Source organism: Epargyreus clarus, unplaced genomic scaffold (assembly GCF_041222505.1).
Source record: "Epargyreus clarus isolate Ecla_fem2 unplaced genomic scaffold, WU_Ecla_fem_2.2 ptg000005l, whole genome shotgun sequence".
Lineage (NCBI taxonomy): Eukaryota > Metazoa > Arthropoda > Insecta > Lepidoptera > Hesperiidae > Epargyreus > Epargyreus clarus.
The window spans coordinates 12006445-12031455 of NW_027332213.1; the positions used below are offsets into that span (position 1 = coordinate 12006445).

The 25011-nt window shown below is 35.3% G+C and overlaps 1 protein-coding gene across 2 annotated transcripts in view; it reads right to left on the reverse strand.

Annotated features, from left to right (window-relative positions):
* Positions 1-25011, reverse strand: part of LOC140742307 (uncharacterized) — a 157722-nt gene that overhangs the window by 72692 nt on the left and 60019 nt on the right. For both annotated transcript variants that reach the window (XM_073073182.1, XM_073073181.1), the window contains exon 2: positions 24948-24994. The gene's annotated coding sequence lies outside the window, so the exon portion shown is untranslated. The remainder of the gene's footprint in view (positions 1-24947; positions 24995-25011) is intronic.

Here is a 25011-nt window from a genome sequence, read left to right on the forward strand (position 1 = left end):
AGGCCTATTTATTACATATGTTGACAGATAAACAAAATTGCGTAGCAGTCATTCAAGATACAAAAAACCAAAAACGGCTAAACCAAACATAATTTAGCTTGTGATCGTAACGCGAAGAAAATGATATAACCAAACAGAATTTTCAATATCCAAGCAGGAATATCTGTACCTTAAGATATTGGTAAAGTCTATCGTAAATGCGAACCACAATATCAACCGCTACGGCGTACGTTATATCTCCTGTGGGCTTTCCGTCGCGCCGGATAACGTTGCAAATTGAAACAGACTATGTTACGTTACACACTGTTTTAGAGCACAATTGCGTCTTAAATCGGGTAATGGGTATTTCACAAAGTTAAATATCTTAGATCTTAATGATGAAAGATGAGTAAGTGACTGTTTGTGTCTATAATTTAATCCCTTAATCAATCGTTTACAGTGTATGCATGAGGTACCTAAATCTACTGATAGCAAATGTTTTTTTTTTGGAAAATGGAAATAGTAAATCATCTCGCAGTCTAATTTTTTTTCAAACAGGAATGTACCTTACGGTATTAGTAAACTCCATCGCAAATGCTCGTCACAATAGCAACCGCTACGGCGTACGTTATATCTCCTGTGGGCTTTCCGTCGCGCCGGATAACGTTGCAAATTGAAACAGACTATGTTACGTTACAAACTGTTTTAATGTATAGTTACGTCTTAAATCGGGTAATGGGTATTTCTCAAACCAAAGTTGTATATTTTTAATAAGTAAATATTTTTCTCATTCATTTATTCACTTAGTCGATAGTTCACAGTGTGTACAGGAAGTATCTAAATCTACCGATTGCCAATGGTTTTTATTTTCTTTTTTTTTTTTGTAAAATAGAAACAAAAAATGACCTCGCAATCTAGCCATTTTCAAAAAGGAAAATACGTTAAGATATTGGTAAAGTCTATTGCAAATGCTCGTCACAATAGCAACCGCTACGGCGTACGTTATATCTCCTGTGGACTTTCCGTCGCGCCGGATAACGTTGCAAATTGAAACAGACTATGTTACGTTACAAACTGTTTTAGTGTATAGTTACGTCTTAAATCGGGTAATGGGTATTTCTCAAACCAAAGTTGTATTTTTTAGTCAAAATAAATTAGAAAGTAAATATTTTTCTCATTAATTTATTCACTTAGTCGATAGTTTACAGTGTGTGCATGAAGTATCTAAATCTACCGATTGCCAATGTTTTTTTTTTAAATAGAACTAGCAAATAAACTCGCAATCTAGCCATTTTCAAACAGGAATGTTCCTTAAGATATTGGTAAACTCTATCGCAAATGCTCGTCACAATAGCAACCGCTACGGCGTACGTTATATCTCCTGTGGACTTTCCGTCGCGCCGGATAACGTTGCAAATTGAAACAGACTATGTTACGTTACAAACTGTTTTAGTGTATAGTTACGTCTTAAATCGGGTAATGGGTATTTCTCCAACCAAAGTTGTATTTTTTAGTCAAAATAAATTAGAAAGTAAATATTTTTCTCATTAATTTATTCACTTAGTCGATAGTTTACAGTGTGTGCATGAAGTATCTAAATCTACCGATTGCCAATGTTTTTTTTTTAAATAGAACCAGCAAATAAACTCGCAATCTAGCCATTTTCAAACAGGAATGTTCCTTAAGATATTGGTAAACTCTATCGCAAATGCTCGTCACAATAGCAACGCGCTACGGCGTACGTTATATCTCCTGTGGGCTTTCCGTCGCGCCGGATAACGTTGCAAATTGAAACAGACTATGTTACGTTACAAACTGTTTTAATGTATAGTTACGTCTTAAATCGGGTAATGGGTATTTCACAAACTTAATTACCACAATTGAAATAGTGTATGTTTCATACGCTAAAGTCAATACTTTTGTGTGAATGCAAAAGCCATATCCACCGATAATCAATCGATAAAATGTTTCCAATATAAAATGGGGGGCAACTAACAACCTTTTTGATTAACTGATGTTAAGTAATAATTATAACCAACCTCAAATAATACAAATACCGAACTGTAGTCGAGCCCAGAATTATTAATACATTTAAAAACTAAATTGGAATTAGTACATCTTTTAAACAAAGTCATAGTAACAAGACTAATGTATAATAGAGGTTTAATCTGAACCCGAAAACAGTTGCGTTGCCACACCCAAGGACTACAATGGTGACGTCATAAGTAAGCCAACATTAAAACCTCTATAACATAACGCAAAGATTGTTTCACTCTTTTTTATTATAATATAGGAGTAGCAGACGAGCATGCAGTCCACCTGATGGTAAGTGGCTACTGCCGCCCATGGACATCTGTAATCAACCCCAGATAGAGATATTTCTACCTGAGGTCGGCCACAGATGCGCCGCTACCCCTGAGGACTAAGCTGGAACGCCTCGGAAAAGTCTGTCTCCCTTACCACACCCTTCAAACCGGAACACAGCAGCGCCTAACACTGCTGTTATTAGGTAGAAATAGGTGTGGCGGTGATGCCGCCGGAGTCGAACACCACATCGGGTTCTACCACCTTCAAAAAATAGGCTTGGCGACGGTATCCTAAACCACAAAGAGTGCTACCATCTTACATCTATCGGATACAAAATAATTATAGTTTAAAAACTAAAAACCACGCTGAAATCGCACAAGGAAAATGATTAATCCTGATTCCTGACGATCCTGATGAGGAAAATGGGATAAAATTATTTAAATTGTGTATTGTCATCGGTTCTTGATAATTGTTCAAAATTTTAAATTAATCGGACTGTTCAAAATGGATAAAAATCGAGTTCAAAGATTCCGTTACATACATACATAGATACAACCCAAGCTAATAAAAGCGTGGTAAAAATATCTGCCATTACGTCATAAATAGTTTTAGCACAATTGCGTGATAAATCTCGGTATATGGGGTATTTCGTAACTGGGTTACGTTATGGTGCACTTAACGTTTTTTGATTGACTCGTTTCCACGACATGGTTATGACATGATTTAATGTTTGCGTAAATAATTTAATCACTAAGCAATGGTAAGGTTGATCTCTTGAGCACAATCATTGATATTTATAATGTATTTGAACTGAAATTATTAATAATGTTTAATCTAATGACATTCCCTAAACTATGTATTTGACGATTCCTGTAAGATTTATATTTGACTTTGACATGTAACTTAATTAACGATGTAATAATCATTGAACAAGATAGATAAATTTTGCACGCCCAATGTGGTAGAACATAATGTACTCATTATATATTTAAGTTCCTTTTAATACTATGTTCTAGCAAATAAATGATTTGATTTGATTTGATTTGTGGTTTTCGGGCGTGTCTGTGTATGTTTAATTTTTGGCACACCCTACAGGCTTCAAGGATTCAAACAGGAAGTCTTGGATTGGTTTAAATTGTGGAAGTGACATAAAGTATATATTATTTTAACAAGTGGGATTTTAGTTTTCATAGTATTCTTCTATATATATATATGTTATTTTCAAAACACTACGTAAATCATAGATTATCTACAAAGCAACGCAAAGTACAGTTGCCAAGTCGATGGCTCATAGTGGTTATATACCATCCACCGTTCTACGATTCAGAGGGTGAGATAACCAACGTTTTCAATTGTTTCGTTATAGCATTAGGCTAGCAGACGTTAAACCTTATCGCACCTTATAAGATTTTTGGAAACATCCAACATGATCCTCTTCCGCGCACCTTCCCCATGAATTCACACCGGATCAGCATTGTGAAGGCCTCCTACAAATGTGGAGAGAAACTGCTGCCTAGCAGTAGCATACGAAAACTTGCAGCCATTCTCTTTTATCTACCACATTAGCAATTTCGACACAAAAACATAGTTTTGTGTGGCTTTTTAAAAACACCGTATAACGTAGGTAACCCGTTTTAAAAGTCCTTTAGCTTCGGTGTACCAGGGTGGCAGCTTTTGACGTAGGTGTCGCTGTGGTCTTTTTACGCGAGCCCCGCTTAGTACGCTTTCAAAAGCCCGACTTTCTTGTTTATTCATCCAGTTTGTAGCATTCATTTCGTAATGAAATTAACAAAACTGAATGCCCCGGGCATTCAGTTTCGTTGCAATTATAAAAACCAAAAATAATTCTAAAGACAAAAATCGCTTGCTAAAGTAGAAAGAAATATTTTTTTCTTTAGATAGCAATTTAATATAGAAATAGCAAACGAATGTGCAGTCCACCGCCCACAGACATCTGGTAGGAGATGGATAGGATCTCTGATGAAGGGAAGCCTGCTTAATAACGGCCACAGATGCGTCGCTACCCTCGAAAAATAAATTAGAATGCCCTAAATGCCACACCAAAACAGAGCAGCGCTTAACACTATTGTTAGAAATAAATATGCCTGCAGTCATCTTAAACGAATAATAATCTTTTCATTTTCTGTTTAGACAACATAAAGATAACACACGCTTTCTTTAACTAAACAAGAAAAATACAATAAAATACTACTGAAATTATATTTTAAGTTTCTAACTACCAGGGCAACATGAGGAACAAATAATATACCGGACATGTACAACGGACGTGCCGGACAGCCGGTTAAACGAAAACGTGAGAAAAGTGGATTTTGTTTCTTCATTTAAACCTAGTTTTGAGTTCTACTTTAGCAGAAAACATTGTAAATTAAAACTTATGTTTTAGTTTATGTTTATATAACATGGTAGCAAAGTAGTCTGCAGTTAACCTGGTGCTTAGCGACGACTCTCGCATATCGGACAATTATAAATAAGATTAAAGTCCTAATTTTGAACGCCCTTACGGAGCTCTTCAAACCAAAACACAGCAACAGTGGTGCGGAAGTCGAAGAAGGTGTCAGTAGTACTTCCCAACTCGAACCATGAACATTATGGTTCGACTTACTCTTTTTACTACAATACACATATTATATACCTATTAAACATGGATCAGTCCGCCTGATATTGAGAGGTTGAGAGATTACTATAATATAATCTATGTCAATATCTGCTACCCCTACTACGAGTATATACAAATAGATGCAACCTCTGAAAGCTGCGTTAGAACGATCGTGACTTAAAACGCTCTCGTAAGGTTAGTAAGGCATGACACACACGCGTGAAATAATTGGCTGCAGACACTTCGCGTCGCGCGTGCACGTGGCACGCATGACAGAAAAAGTATATGAAGCGATGCGACATAAAATCTCCCTTATGTAAGCCTACCGAACAGTTTACATGCTCAGATTTGCCTGTACAGGTCATCTTCTCGTCGGTAGCGTATATGGGGACATTCCGGTTTTAAACGGTTTTAAAAGAAAGAAACAATTGATTGAACACAAGAAATAATTCTTAAGTGTATAATGTAATATTTTTCTCCTATTTTAATCTAATTTAATTATATTTACACCGTCTTAAATATACTTAGTTTTAGTTTTATTAAAAAAATTGCATGCCCACTGGGTAACTACAGAGAAATGTAAAACCGTCCAAAAACCTTGTAAACACCTGTATTATGCAATAAATACTGATTACTGATTACTGATTGATTATTGATCTTGCGCCGGTCGCCTGCACAGGTCTATTCCCACTCGAAGGCCGGTGCACCTAAGCAGGTATATCTTAACTGGTAGACCTCTCCGGTGCACCGTAGTATGTATGGTAGGCATTAGAATACGTATTAAATAATAAAAAATAATAAAAAAATATGTATGTATGTTTGTAGGCACGAAAAAGTAAATAAATATTTTCTCTATCATACGTAATCTGTAACAAATATTAGATGATGGCCATTCAAGTGAAACATCGCTGCCTTTTGCACCTACTGTCGAAGTTTAATGTCCCGGAAAATCGGACGAAGAAAACATCTACTTTACAAATATAGTGGAGTCGTACAATAAATCTAGCGGAAGAGGTTATTTGTTTTCAGACAAAAAATATTCTGCGGAAATTGTTTTCACTTTTGGTTTTTGCAATATTTTGCTTATACAAACCAACACGAATAATATTAAAACAGCGTAGGCACACGCTATGTTTATAATATTTTTGAATTGTGTACTTTTGAATACTTTCTTTAGAGGATATTTGATAAGGTTCCAAGACAGTACAAATAATGATGCTCCTTAGATTGAATAATGGTTAGTGTAAACGTAAATAATAAAAAATGATCATAATAAAAGAAAGCTTTTTAAAAGTTATTGCGATTAAAAATAACCAAAATCCCGTCCAAATCGAAACAGTAGAGTTTTTGAGAAAATTGTGGAAACAGATACATACATAGATATACAAAGTAGTATACAAAATCTTTTTTATTAAAAAAAATCTATTGCAAAAAATATTTTAAAACCAAATTATGACAGACAACGACAATAAATAAAACTAAAATATGAATAAAACCCACAATTTAAATTTAAAATACTATTTCATTTAGTTGCATTTCGTATTCAAATATTTTAATGATGTCTTTTGCTTGTGTTGCCTATTGAAATTGTGTCTCATTATAGTCTTGAAGAATAAAATGTGCATGAATAAAGCAATGTCATTATATTATATTTTCAGTATGAAACCAGAGTGAACAAAGAATGCAATCCTATTCAAAGTTAAATGAAGAATGAAGTTAAAGCAAGTTACATTATGTAACATAATAAAATGACTTGCAAGGTAGAAAACAACCGAACAATAAAGAGAGACGTGCGGAAATAAGTAGAAAGAATTATTATAATTAAAGAGAGTTTTATATAAAAATAAAAATAAAAATTCTAAACCCGACTGCATAGAAATATAACCAACTCAACTCACTCACTCCACATTTTAGATGAATCCAATGACACCTCACATTTAAAAACCAGTCAAGCTGATTGGGCTACATAGCATGCTAAAGAAAGACACGTTCAAATGACTTCCGCAGTCGAAGAAACCCATAATAATACTTAAAAATTAAACTACATATTTAATGACGTGTGGCTTATATACAAAGGCAACTTTATCGTACATCTTATATATATATATATATATTATGGAAAGACACAATCTGTATATACTCTTCATACAAATACATTTAAATACATTAATCTCTTTGTTCGTACACTAGAATCTAATATGAAATGTAGGATTACAAAACTCTCGTAACCTGACGACACAGGCCTGCTGTCACCGAGTGCAGCTCAAAATGTAATTTAGCTGTACGGTGTACACCTGGCTGTATCATGCGGTATATTACAAACTTGGAGACATTTTGCTTTGAACAACATATGTTGAACATACTCTCATGTAACGTTAGAAATGGTTTACATTGAAAACGTGTTGTTGTCTGAATAACTTATAAAGTTATTTATAATGTACAGTGATTTTAGCTTATTTATAATGCGTTTAATTGGAAAAGGTATAATGCGCAATTTATTAAAACAGTATAAGTCAATCGTACTACTTGTAGGAGACCACCGTACCATTCCACCGCATTTCGTAACAAAAGATCCAATAACAGCCTTGTATTATAAAAAAAATACACAAAATCAAACGCAAAAATATTTTATTAAAAGTGGAGTATTTACCGAATTATTTTGAACAATTGTATTGTTTAAAAATAACATACGGTGTTTTATTTGCTTAAAATTGCATTGTCTACTCTCTTGTGACTTTTGTGAAATTCAGAACTAATTCATCCGGGTTAACGTATACAAATTACCACTATGACTATGAATAAAACCTATACTCAACAGAGGCGACAATACCTCTGTTCAACAAAGGCTTCTAGAAGCTGAAGAGCGCATGGATTCTAAGAAAATAACATATCTCTATCATTCGTAAGATTTATTTCAGCCATACTTTGTGAAACTCGAAATGCAATTTTATAAACCCCAAAAGTAACAAGAAGCCTATAAAGATATCAGCCGACATCGTAGCAATTCATCCTGTATTGCAAATGCCGATATTCAGTCACAGAATGTAACAATGTTAAAGTAATAATAAAACTACCGTGTTATCTGCCTAATGTTGCATTTCCTTCTCTCAAGCGACTTAAGGACTCAAATAAGGGCTTAAGCATCAGGGTAAACGTACATAAAACACCGCTATGATTATAAAATAAAACTGTTCTACAGAAGAGACGAAACCTATGTCCAACAAAGGCTTCTAGAAGCTGAAGAGCGCATGGATTCTAAGAAAATACCATATCTCTATCATTCGTAAATTTATTTTTGCTACACTTTGTGAAACTCGAAATGAAATTTTACAAAACGCGAAAGGAACAAGAAGCCTGCAGAGATATCAGGGACATCGTAGCAATGCATCCTGTATTGAAGCCAATATTCAGTCACAGAATGTAACAATGTTTTCTTTGCAACTTTGTTGCTTTTGTTTTTGTTAGAAGAAACAACAGACAACTTATTCGTATTCGAATATATGAAGTCAAGTTTATAAGTACCTACTGTTTGTGTATTTTATTTGCGAATTCAGTTGTTTGTTGTTCCATGCATCCTGATGCAACAACAACAACAACAAACTATAATAAAAGGTAATTATGCATTATTTGTGTTATGTTGAAATACGCAGAACCCTTTGTGGTTGAAGGTTTTAGAACCGTTTGTGTGGTAAGTAAGTTTTCCTTTTTTGTTTATGTATGTTGTATACATATAGGTAAACCGTATTCCGTAGATCAAAAGGGACACTTCAATCAGTAATTCAGTAATAATAAAATTAGTTATCATAGTCAGTCGGTCACTTATATGGCATAATAACCACAGCGAGGACTAGGATAGTCTGTTGAAACAGACAGCGAGCCGTACACCGAGACGTACTCAATCAAATGCGTACTGATGAAATGCTACGAATGTTTTTTTTTTTTTTTATCAAGAGCAGGTAAAGCAAATCGGTAGATAGGAGCGTAGTCCGTTTTCAAGGTTCTTTAGACCTGCCCCCGATATATACATATAAAAGAAAACATACACTGTAACTAGCTGACCCGGCAAACGTCGTGTTGCCATATAAAGAAAAAAATGTTAAGGGTGAACATTGAACAATCCTTATCTTATATAAATAGTAGCCGATTCTCAGACTTACTGAATATGCATATAAAGTTTGGTGAATATCGGTAAAGCCGTTTCAGAGGAGGACGGTAACTAACATTGTGACACGAGAATTTTATATATAAGATAATATGTTCCCATAGCCTTTCTTATTAACCTCATACCTTATGCACACTCTACATTTTACACCATACACCTACTGGTACATAAATATAACGCGAAAAGAAAACAGTTTATTTTCCCCATAACGCTCATAAGGCATTGTGAGGTGCTTTTCCGGTTCGTTAGCTCGCCTACGAGCGAAAACGGATTGCAGCTCAAATCTATCGTAAATACATTTATCTCAGAACGTTACTACGCCTTTGTGTCCTGGATAGTAACACACTAACATATATTCATACACACTCACTATAATGATAAAGTTGCCAAAGCTGTACAGGCAGCTTTGAGTCTCACAAATGTCTATTATGCTTAGTTTTAGCGCCTATTATATACTCAACAATTATATATTGGTAATTCACCCATACGTACGCATACGTGGTGTAGAAAACAAAAAAAATATATAACAATAAAAATAAAACCGGCTTCTATGTCACTACTAGGTAAAAAATAATTAAAATAACTGTTTGTTTAGTACATAGTTCTGAAGTCGGCGCTCAATATATTTCGTTGGATAACGGCGTAAACAGCTTGTCCAATATGAGCGTGTCCAATAAGAGAGGTTCTTCCTTTGGGAAGTCGGTTAAAAATGAACTATCCCGCTGTATTATAAATACCGCTTCGTGTTCAAATTCAAAGGCTGCGTAATTCGATCCCGGTGAGACGATCACACCTACTTCTGTCTTGTACATTATTAATAATAATGGTTAGTATCGAGTACTGTATGAAACATTTAGGTACACGAGGCTACGTTAGTAACACACCATTGTCCCTGTAGTTCCGGGACTAGAATAGGGCTACGGTAACTCCTGCCTGTCGTAAGACTAAAAGGGGGCTTCCGGGGTTGCAGGCGGCAAGAGTGGGAGCTCTAGCCGTCCAGTAAGCGATCCCGGGAAGGACGGCGGTATGTGTGGTCGCATACCGTCGTGAACACCAGATGGTGCAGGAGGAGCGAAAGCTGCTCCCCCAGGGCAGAGCCCGATCGGGGCATCGCGCTTGGAGGACTCCGGTTGCGTTCCGTCGGAGATCCCGGAGTTCTCCAACAAGCGTTGAGGACGGCCACCGGGGGGGTTTTAGTGCAATAAGAATCCCGAATAACCCGGCATCGCTCCCACATCGTCGGGAACCTTTGGAAGGTTTCCCCCTCGTTAAGAAAAAAAAAAGGTTAGCAACATACCATAGGCCCAATTTATGACCTCACTTTATGAGCGGTGGTATCCAATTTAGCTTTATTCCACATTCGTTTGCACTTTGACTAAATTTTCAAATATCACATTAGTATTTCCACAAACTCATTTAAATATTAAGTCACATTTACCATTAGCTATGGCGAATATACCAGAAGTGCCTGCCCCTATGTCTCTTAATATGGCACACAATTAAAACACTTCATTCTAGCGTTACCGTTAAACCTATGTTATTTTGGTTCCAATTTTGTCTTGAATGCATAAACATAACATATACTTTCGCGTGCATTTTCCTTTCTAAATATCGTGAGGAGATTGACGCATGACGCAAGTTTATCGTCTACCGTATTACTCCAATACACGCAAACCTAAAACAAAAGGAAACTGTAGACTGAACAAAATTATACTTATCGATATCGGAGAATTACCTATGAGATGTAGTAAAAGAGATGTTAGTTACGTTAGTCACTGTCTTAGTCATCTCATTTTTTTATATATATACTAGTGGTGCCCGCGGCTTCGCCCGATTTTCAAGAAATAATATGACATACATAAAACGGAATATTTGTACCTGCATTGGAATGACAGTGGTGCCATCTGTCGAAAATTGGTCTTACCAACTCCCAAACCCTCGTGGGCTCTTGGGCAACAACTTTGCTAAAGATCATTACTTGATCAATGCACAGTTTCCGATTCTATAACTACTTACGAATTAAAAATTAATTAAAAAAACCTTTTCCCACGGACTAAATTGTGAATCTAAACCATTCTCAAGACCCCTTGAACACACACAAAAATTTTCATCAAAATCAGTCCAGTCGTTTAGGAGGAGTTCAGTGACATACACACGCACATAAGAAATATATATGTCGGAGGAAGAGTCAGAGTTATTTAATATAGCTTTAGGTATACTTTAGTATTTTAGTAATGTTATTGGTACTTGATCAATCGAAGGGTTAATTGATTTAAATTATAATTAACAGTCATTGTGTAGCTTTCGTATTAGAATCAGAGCAGAGACTTTAAGAGGTCTCTAGTGGAGTCGAGGTATGTGGCGGCGCGGTGGGGAAACATTGATAAGAACTGATGTGAGTGATCGAGGTGGATCATTATTTTGTTGTGCTTTGGAGCGTGTAGTCACTACCTTGAACCTGCTGCTCAAATCCTTTGTTTGTAACGTAATAGTATTAGTATAGTTACTTTGTAAATCCGAAGTTATAAATGTTAAGAACGATAAATATTGTGATTACTGTGTTTGTGCCTGCATCTACCCTATGACAACGCCCACAAAACCCATAAATTCTATCAATGATGTCGATGAGAGCCATCCTTCTCCGACATATATATATAAAGATGCCTAAACGATGAGGCGAACGGGCTACTTGATTAAAGCAGTCACAGTCGTCTACCGACGTTTGCAACACCAGAGGAGTCGCCAATGCATCGCCGGCCTTGGTCGAGAGCTTTATACATTTTTTGAAGAGGCCTATGTCATAACGCTCCGGAAATACCTCAGGAGGAAGTTCATTTCACATCTTGCACGTGACAAGAACTATTTATTAATATACAAGTACTATTTTTTAATTACGATCCGCGTGGCGCAGAGGTCATTATATCTGTCTGACGCGTAAAGCGCTTCAGGTTCCATTCCCGGCCCAACACCTGAGTGATTGGAATTTGGATATCGGCTATGGGCCAAGGTGCTTGTGTATTTCTCTTCTTGTGTCTATGGCACGTAAGACACAAGGAATCCTAGTGGGGTAAGATTTTAGTGTGACTTAAAAAACGTTTACTCAAAATGGTTAATATATTACAAGAGTATTTTTTCAAAGACAGTATATTAGTTAAATAAATCTGTATATACGTTCTGTTTGAATCAGCTCGTATATGTATGGTTTGGACGGACCTTCAGTCCTTTGTTATTACGTACAAAGAGCTCAAAATAATGTTAACGTTTATTTTTAACTTAATACGATAACGACAATGACACCCTTTAAATAAAAGAGGCTTATTCTAACTGTAAATTTCTAAAGGTATAAAGGAAAATAATAAATTTATTATATATCTCTTTCTATTTATATCAAAATATTCAATTAAACACACTTAGGAAATATTAGCCCCCTATACCCAAGTAGGTTTTTTGAATATAAGAGTAGCAGACGAGCATGCAGTCCACCTGATGGTAAGTGGCTACTGTCACCCGTGGACGTCTATAATCAACCCCAAATCCAATAAGATACTACCTGAGGTCGACCACAGCTGCGCCGCTACCCCTGACGACTAAGCTGGAACGCCTCGGAAAAGCATGTCTCCCTTACCACAACTTTAAAACCAGAACACAGCAGCGCTTAACACTGCTGTTATGAGACAGAAATAGGTGTGGCGGTAGTGCCGACAGAGTCGGACTACAAAGGTTTCTACCACCTTCTTTCTTTTATTGTTTTTTTTTGTACTAAGGTTTCGATAGTTTTTTAATACCGTTTATTCAATACAACATGAATATTGTGGTGTAGGGAATTATTGTTTCTCTTTCACGGGAGCCATATATTTACAGTCTGTGGTAACAAGAGATACAAGTACATAAAACTCATATTATTTTAGGACAAAGGGTCATGTTTGGGTTTCTATTACACGTTACTTTGGAACTGGACGTGAGCTGTGTGATCTTTGTTAGAAAAACATATTCAAAACAATGTAGCACCGAATTTATAACTTCCAGGAAGGGTCTCGGCAAGTCGAATGTTAATGTTTGTTAATTTAAGTATACAATACATTGTTTTTCCGTAAGCTGGGGGGTAATTTACTAACGTAACCATTATTGGCTGTGCTAACCGTCGAGCCAGGTTTCATTTCGTCGTCATTATTTTAGCTTAGTGAATACCGTTTTCGTATAGAAACTGCCAAATAGTGTCAAACCATCCCGACCATGAGTAGGTCCACAAAATATCGTAAATTCTAGTGGCGCTTCTGTACATAATCGAAATGAGTGAATGTGAAACTGTCGTGGCATCGAACTCGACGCTGTTTTACTTATGTTCACTCCACATTCTCGCAAGAATCTTGCGAGAACGCGCGAAAAGTACGAGAAACGATAACGTGGAGCCTATACGAGACGGGTTTTTCACGCGTTCTCGCGAGATTCTCGCAAGATTCTCGCGAGAATATGGAGCGGGCTTTACTGAATTATCTAGCTGGTAGGCAAAATTAGCCATGGAATGTAAGCTACTGCATCTTGCTATTTCAATGTTAATGTTAAGTGTTAGATAGATTAAATCCGTTTAAAATATTTTGGCTTCAAAAGGCAAAATCAATTCCAAATCTAAATATATAATATAACTCCAGTGACTAACTGACATAGTGATCTATCAACCCACAGCCCAAACCACTGGACGGATCGGGCTGAAATTTGGCATGCAGGTAGATGTTATGACGTAGGCATCCGCTAAGAAAGGATTTTGATCAATTCTACCCCCAAGGGGATAAAACAGGGGATGAAAATATTACTTCGTAACGCGAGCGAAGCCGCGGGTAAAAGCCTAAGCTAAAGTCCTAAATAAAGTAGATTTATCACGCGATACATGTCTGATATCCAAATTCATCATTCAGATGTCTGTCCGGGGATCAAACCCGGACACCTTTGCGCGAACGCTCGCGTATGGTGACCGCCCAGCCACACGGGTCGTCGTAACATTAAACCTAATACACGCCCAAAGTGTAATAAACAATGCAGTTAAAGTCCTTACTATATTTCATTAGGGTCATTAGCAGCTCGAGGAGCAACACACGTCGCTATCTCGTTTAAAGTTTAACTGTAAACGGCTTCGTGCTTAAACGACTTTAAACGACTGTTAACGATACTGACCGGGTGCTTTAACATGTAATATTCATCATCAACTCATTAGTATGTAATACTGGGTACAGGTCTCTCAAAATTGCCGTTAGCTCTTGTGTCCCTCTGCTGGGCATGACTGCCCTCTCAGACAGGGAGGTTAGGCCATAGTCTACCGCACCATGGCCATGTGCAAATTGGTAAACACCCAAAATTAATGATAATGAATTCTATTAATATTTGTAAAACAAAACACTCACATACGAATGTTTCATCTACCATTCAATTTTAAGTGTAAGAAGTAAAATTTAAGTTTCTACGAGTACTGAAAATAAGTGAATATCAATTCATCCCTAGAAAAGGATATTTAGATTGAAGATAATTACCGCGATTTACTGTGAGTATGGGTGACTGCATTAGAAAATTTGCAAAAAGATACTAGATTTTGATTTGAAAACTGGATTTAGTTCCTTGACTTATCATATTTAGATTTAATCGCTACTTACAACAATAGAATAGGTAGCCTAATTCTTAGAAAAAGGGGACACGGGCAATGCTAACTTAGATACTACACGACAACCTAAAAAACGGTTAAAAGCCGTCCAACTTACATAATTTAAATTTTCCCCTAGTAACCCGTATAATATTTAAGGTTTCCATACTGCCTACACGTCGATTAATTTCGTATTAGCCGGGGGCGGAACCGGAAGGATCTTATTTCCCGAATGAAATTCCCTTCAGTGCGTTCATTGAAGCCGAAATCAAGAATAATCGTTTTCGTTATACACTCATACCTTTGTCAGTCAATATTCGTTAGGGTACAGTCAATTAATGTACATTGCGTATAATGAGAGTGCTGGTAGCACAGACCTGTACCCTTACCATGAGTTTTCAAAACATCCCACAACTTTATGTTACGTTTACTCAATCCATTATTCTGTTCCGATTGATTCAGTAGACTGAGTAAACGTAACAAAAAGCAAGTGCTCGAGTCTTTTTGTCTGCCTCACATGTTCGCAAAAAAAGAGACAAAACATAAAGCGTCATTTTGTCAATTTAGACATTTAATGAATCCCAACCTGCTCCTCCCACCTCTGATTTTGAAATTAGGAGCATGTTAGAAATTTATTATCATCTCTTGTTTAAACAGTTAAGGAAAACGTTGTAAGAAAAAATACTAAGGCTAAGAGTTCTTTAAGAAATATCATAATGTTATGTGAAGTCCACCAATCCGCACTTGACCAGCACAGTCAACTATGGCATAATCCTTCTCACTCTCACACGAGTACTGTGCCCAGCAGTAAAGTGTACACGACGATAAAAAGCCCCGATACCATTCCATGCACAGATGATGCTCAGCGATCCATATAAGACAGGAACACGACAGAGCAAGAACTATAAAGCAAAAATATATGGCTTATAATCTTTGAAAGATGCATGCAATTTCAGCCAGCCCTCAAAGTTTTATCCAAAGTCAAATAAGTTCTTGAGTAAAACTAGGTTGATATTTAAAAAATATTTTGTTATAGGAATCTGTTTTCGAAGGTTTATTTAATCATGTTCTTTTGCGATTTTTTTAGGCTGCCATCTTAGTACACAAGGTAACCTCCGTTCTATATACAGATGTTTACAGATCCATAGGCCGCAGTCACCAATTACTAGCAGGTTATTCCATGCTACTTTGTCCCTGTAGTTCTGGCACTAGAATAGGGCTATGGTATCCCCTGCTTGTCGTAAGAGGCGACTAAAAGGGGGCTTCTAGGGTTGCGGGCGGCAGGAGTGGGAGCTCGAACCGTCCAGTAAGCTACCCCGGTAAGGACGGCGGTATGTGTGGTCGCATACCCTCGTAGTCACCAAATGTTGTGGGAGGAGCGAACGCTCCCAGGGCAGAGCCCGATCGTGGCTCGCGCTTGGAGGACTCCGGTTGTGTTCCGTCGGAGATCCCGGACTTCTCCAACAAGCGCTGAGAACGGCCGTCGGGGGGATTTTAGTGCGGTAAAAACCCCACATAACCCAGCGTCGCTCCCACGTCGACGGGTACCTTTTGGAGGTGAGAAAGGTTATTGCATGCTCCTACTTAAAATAAACAGCTTCAAAAAACACATAAGACCGTGGTTGTTCTTTGTAAAAAAATCATATAAGATACGGCAAACAAGATCTTTAAGACATTTTATCACGATCTTTGAAAGACTGCAGGCCGTTGGTGCGTTGCTAACGCTGGGGACTAATTTGGCACGCCTCGTGTAAGTGTCTTGTCCTAACCACACCCTTAGAGGTGATACCTTTGACCAAACGAAGGGTTCTACCTCTCATACCTTTAGCCAAAAGTTCGTGTATACATTTTCTTATTTTTTTATTCTTTACAGTTATGAAAAATATTTCACAGTGTAATGTTTTTTCTTCCTCAATGTTGAAATGTATTAATTAAGTGTCCATTATGTTTTCTTTTCTATAAAGAATCCAATTTGACTTCGAAGTAAATGAAGAATCCTTTGTTATATCCGTTTCCGCGTAATAATGTAATCATTTGCTCTTGTAGCTTTGTAGCTCTAGTAGCTTTGTAGTCTATTTTATTTCCTTCCTTATGTTCATTTATACGTTCATTACGTTACTATTAATTATGAAATTAGCAAATTACTCAATAGTTACCACAAAGTTATACAAAAATCAAGCTAAAAAAAAACTCAAAGTATGTCTACTGTTAACAGAATTATTTTTCAAAGATCAACATACTGAGATTGTTTATGCCGCTAACCGCGGAGCTAAAAAACTTATTTTTTTAAGAACAAACGCCACAATATACCTTTTTTCAAAAAAAAACTTTCAACCTCTGCTAATAGAGCATGTGGACCTGGAACTCCTTCGGATCACACAGTTTTATCAAGCAACCACTTATTATATAATACGCTTTGATACACAGCATTTGTTCAATTAAATTTCCTCACTTTTGATATTCGTGATAAAATAGAAGTATATAAGTACACTTTATAAACAATATTAAATTCAATTAACAAATCATAATTTAAAACAAATCAACCTGATTGAACATATTTCAATGCAACATTTCTACTTCGAATCACACAATTTTATGAATCAAATAATCACTTACATTATAACACGCGTTTTACACCGCGTTTATTCAACGACCTGTTTAAAAATTATTTCAGGGAGAATCGTGATAAAGTATCATACATACGTACACGTGAACATAAATACAATTTATAAGAAAATTTAAAATAATATCAATCTCAAAAGAAATACTCATAAAATTATATTGTGTCAAATATTCAGCGTAATATAATAATTCATTCATTCGTCAGAAGTTTATAGAAAACAAAGCAACCAGATATGTTCAAAGCAACATTAGCCAATCCAAATAGTGTTTCAGAATGGATCGCAACTGAAATACATATCTCGACCTGTACAGATGGCTAACAATCCGCAATCCAGTTCCTTTCAACGGAGCTTTCTGCAGTCGTCTGAAGATAAACGGACTAAATCAATTTACGGTGGGTTTGAGCGGACTGGGATCCTACCTAACTTCTTGTCCGTAGCTGCTTTAGCTTCTAACTATATAAAATATACCTTAAGAAAATAGTCTAGTCTCTGAATAGTAACGTTGGTTATTGTATCTTTGAGTTTCTATGGAATTAGTTTAAAGAAATAAAGTGAAGTGACAAATTATGTATAATCTACTTTGTTTAGTTCCATTGTGTTTATTAAAAGGTAAATAAATACATTATATAAAAGCTAATTCTTTATCTAATTAAACATAGGATCTAAAAAACTGATTTGGCGCTCAGTCTAAGGCCTATAGATAATTTCTGCGGCAAATTAACTACAGTTGTCGTATGTGTCTGTATGTATGTATGTATGTATGTATGTATGTATGTATGTGTATGCGTGCTAACGTGAGGGCAGGCCTGTGTGCTTGCATACGTACATGTTTAACTTCTCCATGCATTAAACATTAATGTACTATTTACTTAAATATACTATACCAACCATGTCTTTAATTGAGTTAAATTTCCAATTATATTGAACAATAGACAATTTAATTTCGTTTAATTTCAATCAACCATCGTAATAATAATTAATAAAAAGTAATTATAAGTGGGCCACAAAATTAAACCACATAACGTAACCATAATTTACCAGTTTAACACTGATAAATTTATGGCATATTTACAAAGTCACGTTCATTTCCAAGAAACGCATTTAAATTCTTAGATGAGTAAAATACATACATTGATCACTCCTAACAATAAAGTGTAATCAGTTTTGAAAATTGAAATTGTAGCGTAAAAAATGTGGTGCCACGTCTCCGTTCTGAAATATGCCTGAAATGTTTGAACTATTTATTTATTTATTACGTAAATTACGTAATTTTAGTTATTTATATCTATGTAAATTGTGTCTAAAAAAATGTTGTTTACTTCTTAAGAATTCAAACAAAAAATGATAAAATCATTCTTTTGCCTTGAAATTCAATGAAGCCATTCATTGAATTTCAAGGCGTAGTATCTTTCTATTTTACTTATCAAAACTTAAACTACGAAGTTCGGAAGCGGCCACCGCAATGTTTGCACGATTGTTCGTTCCCGTATTATATTCTCGTGCATAAAGTTCTTTGAAAGCTTTGCACATTTTATTTTTGAGCCGAAAAGGCTTTGTAGTTTGGATTTTGAAGGGTAAATCCGGTTTCTATACAGCTTTATAGTGGAGCCTGTAACCAACCGAAATATGCATTTTAATAGGTAGTCACTATATTCTATTTCAGTAAAAGGATTTTTTGTTATAGTAGCAAACGGAAGTCTGTTAAATGTTTTGACCCCAAATAGTATAAAATGTCATTGACCCCAAATGAATGTATCAATTACATTCATACCGTTAAAGAGTTTAGTCTCGTACGCATGTACAGGTGTATGTTAATAATTTTATAAACTATTGATTATGTTAAATCTTGTACACCCAGTGTGGTAGAACATAATCAAATTATAAAGATCCTTGTAATCATTCTATGTTCTCACAAATAAATGGTTTTATATGATAGGTTTCTTTAGTGGTATATATAGTACTCTTTGTAACGAGTATCAGTGCTATAAAATAGATAACGATGTGAAGCCTAAAACCAATATACTGGTAATAACTAGATTCGTCTGTACACCTTAATGTATGTGTGAATATTATTGAGAATACTCAATATTTACTTCGCAATATCCTCCTTTACCATAAAACAGTTTCAATTAACCTTAGCACAATAGCATACAACCTACACATTACCTTATAAATTCGTAAAGTACCAAACAATCCTAAAGTTGGTACATTTAAACAGACATTTAAAATTCAAACACGGTAATGTAAAATGCACGTGCACATTGAATGCAAACTGGCGGCCGCGGTGTTTGCACGACTGTTCCGTTTGCTCCTATTATATTTTCGTGCATAAAAGGTCTTTTAAACTGCATTTATATGGGAGGATAGAGCTTTTGTGTTTGTGAAGTTTTTGATTTAAAATGTCCTACTATTCTTTATGTAATATGAATGTAGACATAGTGTAGTGGTTGAAACTCAGCCTTTTAATTAGATGGTCCGAGGTTGGAATACCTACTACTGATTCTTCTAAGTGTGCTTATTATAGTACCATTATGATCGTGAGGAAAAAGGTACAGGATATCGAAGAATGACAAAGATTTGGGCAGTAGCACACAGCGCTGATTCACACACCTTTGGAACCACTTTCAGACTACTATCAAATAATAAGCCTCCCCACGAAGGATATCTTTATATTACCCACATAAAATCTTCAAATTAAATTACTCCTCACAACATAAAAATAATCTTGAGAAATATAATTTCAAAGTGATTTTCAAGAAATATGCCAAATAATAAGTGTGAATAATAGGTATGCTTAAATAATACGTCTCTTTTCTACTAACAGTTAATATAAGAGTCACTAATTTATTTCTATTTATCAAAAAATTTCATGACATACTTTGATAGGTCACATGTTATTATTAGCTGATGTGTAATCTTTGCCACTATTTTCACACGGGAAAGAGATTTTACCAAGATATTGGAAAATTATCTTATAATTACAGCTCTTGTTCGTTTTAAATTGTGTTTATCTTAACAATAAAGATATAATTAAGCCATGAAAAATGCGACTTTGTTATCTTTGTTATACATGTATGTAGATTTATAGATATCATGTGTTTACAAATGTCTCTGTTATAGCTTTCTAAGGCTGCCCTTAAACCTACAATAATATTGTACAATACTTTTCATTATACAATAAAATTGAAAGGCGCTGTGACTCCAAACGAACAGTTATATTGCACAATCATAATAACTGCACAATGTTTAATGTATTGACATTCAAAAAGTGCACTGTAAAGAATCTATTTTTAATAAAATTAAAAATTTGATTTGAATGAAAATATTGCGCAATACTACACGATGCAAGAAAATATGGTGCAATAAAAATTAAATTCGCTCAAACTTTCGTTTAATCTTTGCGCAAAATTCAATATTAACCCTAAAAGGTGACCGTTTAGGCGACCTCTAAGGTTAATTTTAATCAAATACAGAGAGTTTTTCGAACATATGTAAGTACCTAATAAATAATGTATCTATAGTCCGATTCATAATTAGGTGTCCAAAATGTAAAGAAAAGGTGTTGACCTATCAAGAAAATGTGTGAAAATGGCAGTTTCTTATTTTTGACAATATTAAATTAATACGTCGATAATAAAATAATAATCTAAATAAATTAAAATCAATTCACATTTTCCAATATTTATATTAACTCAAATTCATTTCATACAGTAATAATAATAAAAAACAAGATTTATGAGAGAAAATTAAATTGTGATAATGGTCACACAATCGGCATCCAAAACATTTTTTGTGCCGCCATTTTTAAGTTTCGTAGTTGATATTATTCATTTTCGTGATCGTGATCGAACTCGATTTTTTTCTAGTTTTCATAGCGTGTTTTTTTAAATTGTGTGCAGTTATTAAGTTTTTGTTTTATGTTGAAATTTGTGAAAGTTTTCGTTTCTCGTTAATTTGTTAAGGTTTGCAATACCTGTCATCGAATTTTGACAATGACATTTCTTTGTTTTCATTTTGGACACCTAATTATGAATCAGACTATACGTCGTATTCTGGAGCACGCCCTGCAGCTCTAACAGCTTGGTGGATTTATATATTTGATTTTGTTGGATACATCTAAATTGTAGAAGTGACATAAACTATATTTTTTAAGCAAGGTTATTTGTTTTAATAATAAACCTCTAGTTTATTTATACCATGTTACTATGTCCCTGGGCGGTAACCATCAAGTGGCTTGCATGATAGTTTCCATATATGTACAAAAAAACAAACAAGCATACGAAAGTGTTTTTACAAATAAAGTCAAATCAAATTAATTTTTTATACAAAATAGGTTCCTTACAGAGCACTTTTTGAATGTCTTTACATTTCAAAGAAATTTTAAGACGCCAACAATACTTAATATTCCTTACTTAACGGTAACGCTTCAAAGATCATAATATGCTTATTCGCATATTCAAATACGTATAATCCACATAAAATAGCAAACAATAAACCTAACGAGGCACGCTCAATGGAGCAGAGAACCGCAAAATTGCTACTCCCGTACGAAAAGCAGCGGTAACTTTACCACAGCGACACTCGGTAATGAATACAGATCTGAGATATCTTGCTTCGAATTATATGCTGTTTTACCCGACGGGGTAATGCCTTGTAAGCGTATAAATGTATTTTTTATAATGTAGGAGTACCAGACGAGCATGCAGTCCACCTGATTGTAAGTGACTACTGCCGCAAATAGACATCTTTAATCGACCCCAGATAGGATTAGATATTCGTACCTGAGGTCGGCCACAGATGCGCCGCTACCTGTGAGGACTAAGCTGAAGCTATTTTTTCGGAAGTGAATAATACAATTACGTATCGTAGGGTTAAGGTGCTTGGGCCCCGTATATCGGGCTTTGTATGTTCGTATGTTCGGGCCTGGTTCCGACCTCTACTGACTAAAAACGGCCTCTCTCGTCTCTACCTTCATTGCTTCCCGTGGTATCATCACCCCTAAGTATTTCATACGGGGGGCAGGTCTTAGCTATAATCTTAGCGAGCGTATAGATACCTTGTACCGAGCGTATGTATTCCTTAGCTCGACTTACAGTCCATATGACTTGACTAATTTTGACATATGCGGTGTCATAAAATTCGTTTAAATTGCGTGACTCACTAAATTTAACATTACATGCCTAACTCTATATAACATCTAATCAACAATGTGATGACCATTGGATAAATAGTAGATAATTCATAGAATGTTGTCGGAACCTACCTAAATTCATATAATCAACATACGATTCACGCATTTAGACACCACAACATTAATAAACAATGTAATGATGTGATTCAAATTCTACCCTCGCGTAACGTCCGTACATCCGTGAACGGTGGCGACTTGTAATTTTCCGAATTTCCGCTATAAAAACCGGCCATAAATCATTTTAATAGACAGTTTGCTTCGGGTTTAAAAACATTGGCTAAGTGCGCCTCAGCTCGCATAATGTGGGTTCCGTATCACCATTTTTTTAGTACCTGGTATCTTAGCAGCTATAGAACAACATTTTGAACATTACAAGTCTTAAACATTAAAAACCGCCTTAAACATGCGTTTTGTATGGGGACCACTTTTGATTTTCAGCATTTGTTGTTATAGCAGCTATTACACTACAATACAATATAATCTAGGCGCACGGCAGTGCATCTACCAAATTCAAGGATACATTTTTACAGAGTGTATAATAATTACAATCTCTGAAAAATTCAAGTGACTATTTAATATTATGATATAAGAGATAGATACCTGACCTTAGATAGACAGTCAGACAAACAGACTGTGGAGGCTTGATAGCAGGGTCCTGTTTTATCATTTGTGTATGGAACACTACGGAACCCTAAAAAAACGGAAGAATAAAACAAAATGGCGTTGACAATAACAAAGCCATATTAATGAACCGGAAGACGACGTTTAATTTAATTTATGAAATGGCTGAATATTTAATTCATTTATACCATCTTCAATCTTTCATTCTGACAGCCCTCAGATTTATTTAAGTCGTTTCGTTTGATAAGTAAAATAGAAAGATACTTCACCGCCTTGAAATTCAATGAAGTCTCAAAGGAATTATTTTATCGTTTATTGTTTTAATTCTTGACAATTAAAAAAACATTTTTACTCAATTTCATAAGTAAATAAGTATTTCAAACATTTTAAGGACATTTTACAACGGCGACGTGGCAACTCTTTAATTACGCAACAATTTCAATTCTCAAAACTGCTTACACTTTCTTGTTAGGAGTGATCAATCTTTGTATTTTACTCATCTAAGGTTTCTTATGGATCCTCATTATGATTTTGGGATGGAATGAAAATCAAGTGTTTGAGATTTTGAAGGATTTCGTTGTTCTAGGGGACGTGAATGAAAATTGGTGAGACGCAAATCTTAATTTAACAGAAATATTATTTAGATTCTGATTTCGTTAACCAATTATAATGTCTGCATACATATTTAAATTCATTTTATTTCAGTGCCAAATTAATTTGCAATTATCTTTCAAAATTAAATGTTATTCTGTAAGATTCAAGAAAAACAAAAATTTTAAGGACGTTTTTAAGTTGAAACTTAAAGAAATATTATTCTTGGTTAAATCTTTGGACATAAATTTTATTACACAACCTCATTTACATAATTTATAGATAGCTGAGACAAAGTTAAAGTATCGAATTCAAAAATCTGTAACGGCATTAAACTTAAGTTTTCTCGGCCATTTTCTAAGTTTTTCAAAACCGATGACACTTATCTTTTATCTTATAGCTTTATTGCTTAGGTAGACCGTGCACTGAAATGATATTATGATACTCTTTGTTTAAATATTGTAACTACTAGTATATAAAAACCAAATTATTTTTCGTATACTTCTTAGGAATCACAGAGACCATTTATTTTCGTTTCTAAGTATCGAAATTCTGGGATAATAAATGACTAAGTAAAATAAATGACTGTTTTTTAAAGAAAATCTTTTCAGCATACATATTCTTACTAAGCCGTAACAAACCTCATCATCATCATCAATCCATTACTGTCCCACTGCTGGGCACGGGTCTCTTCTCGCAATGAGAAGGATCAGGCCAAGTGGGTATGGGTAGACTTCACATATCTACCTTTGAGTTTTTTTATAAATCTCTCAGGTATGCAGGATTCCTTACGATGGTTTCCTTCACCGTTTAAGCATGTGATAATTATTTTTTAATACTCACATAATCTCCAAAAATCGGAGGTGCGTGCCTAGGATTTGAATGTTGGACCCCTCGATCGAGAGGCCGAATTCTTAACCACTAAGCTTTCACTGCTTTTTATACAAACCTATTATTCGATATTATGTCGCAATGGATTTGCCCGTCAACGCATTCTTGAAAAAATCACCCTGTATATATCTGTTCAGTGTACGACAGGACTTAAAAAGAATACTGCGTCGTCCACACATAATAATATATTTTTCTTACCTGCCGAGAATTTTATGAACATAAAAACGTGATACACTGGTAGGTTCCAAAGTTGACGATAAAATAATATTATCTTGAAACGTGATATAATTCCTTATTGAACTTTTTATGGCTGAATGTAACCTTTGGGTACTAACCTTTTAATTCTGCCGCTCCAGCGTTCTGACGAAATTCAGAACCGTATCTGAAAGAAAGAAATAT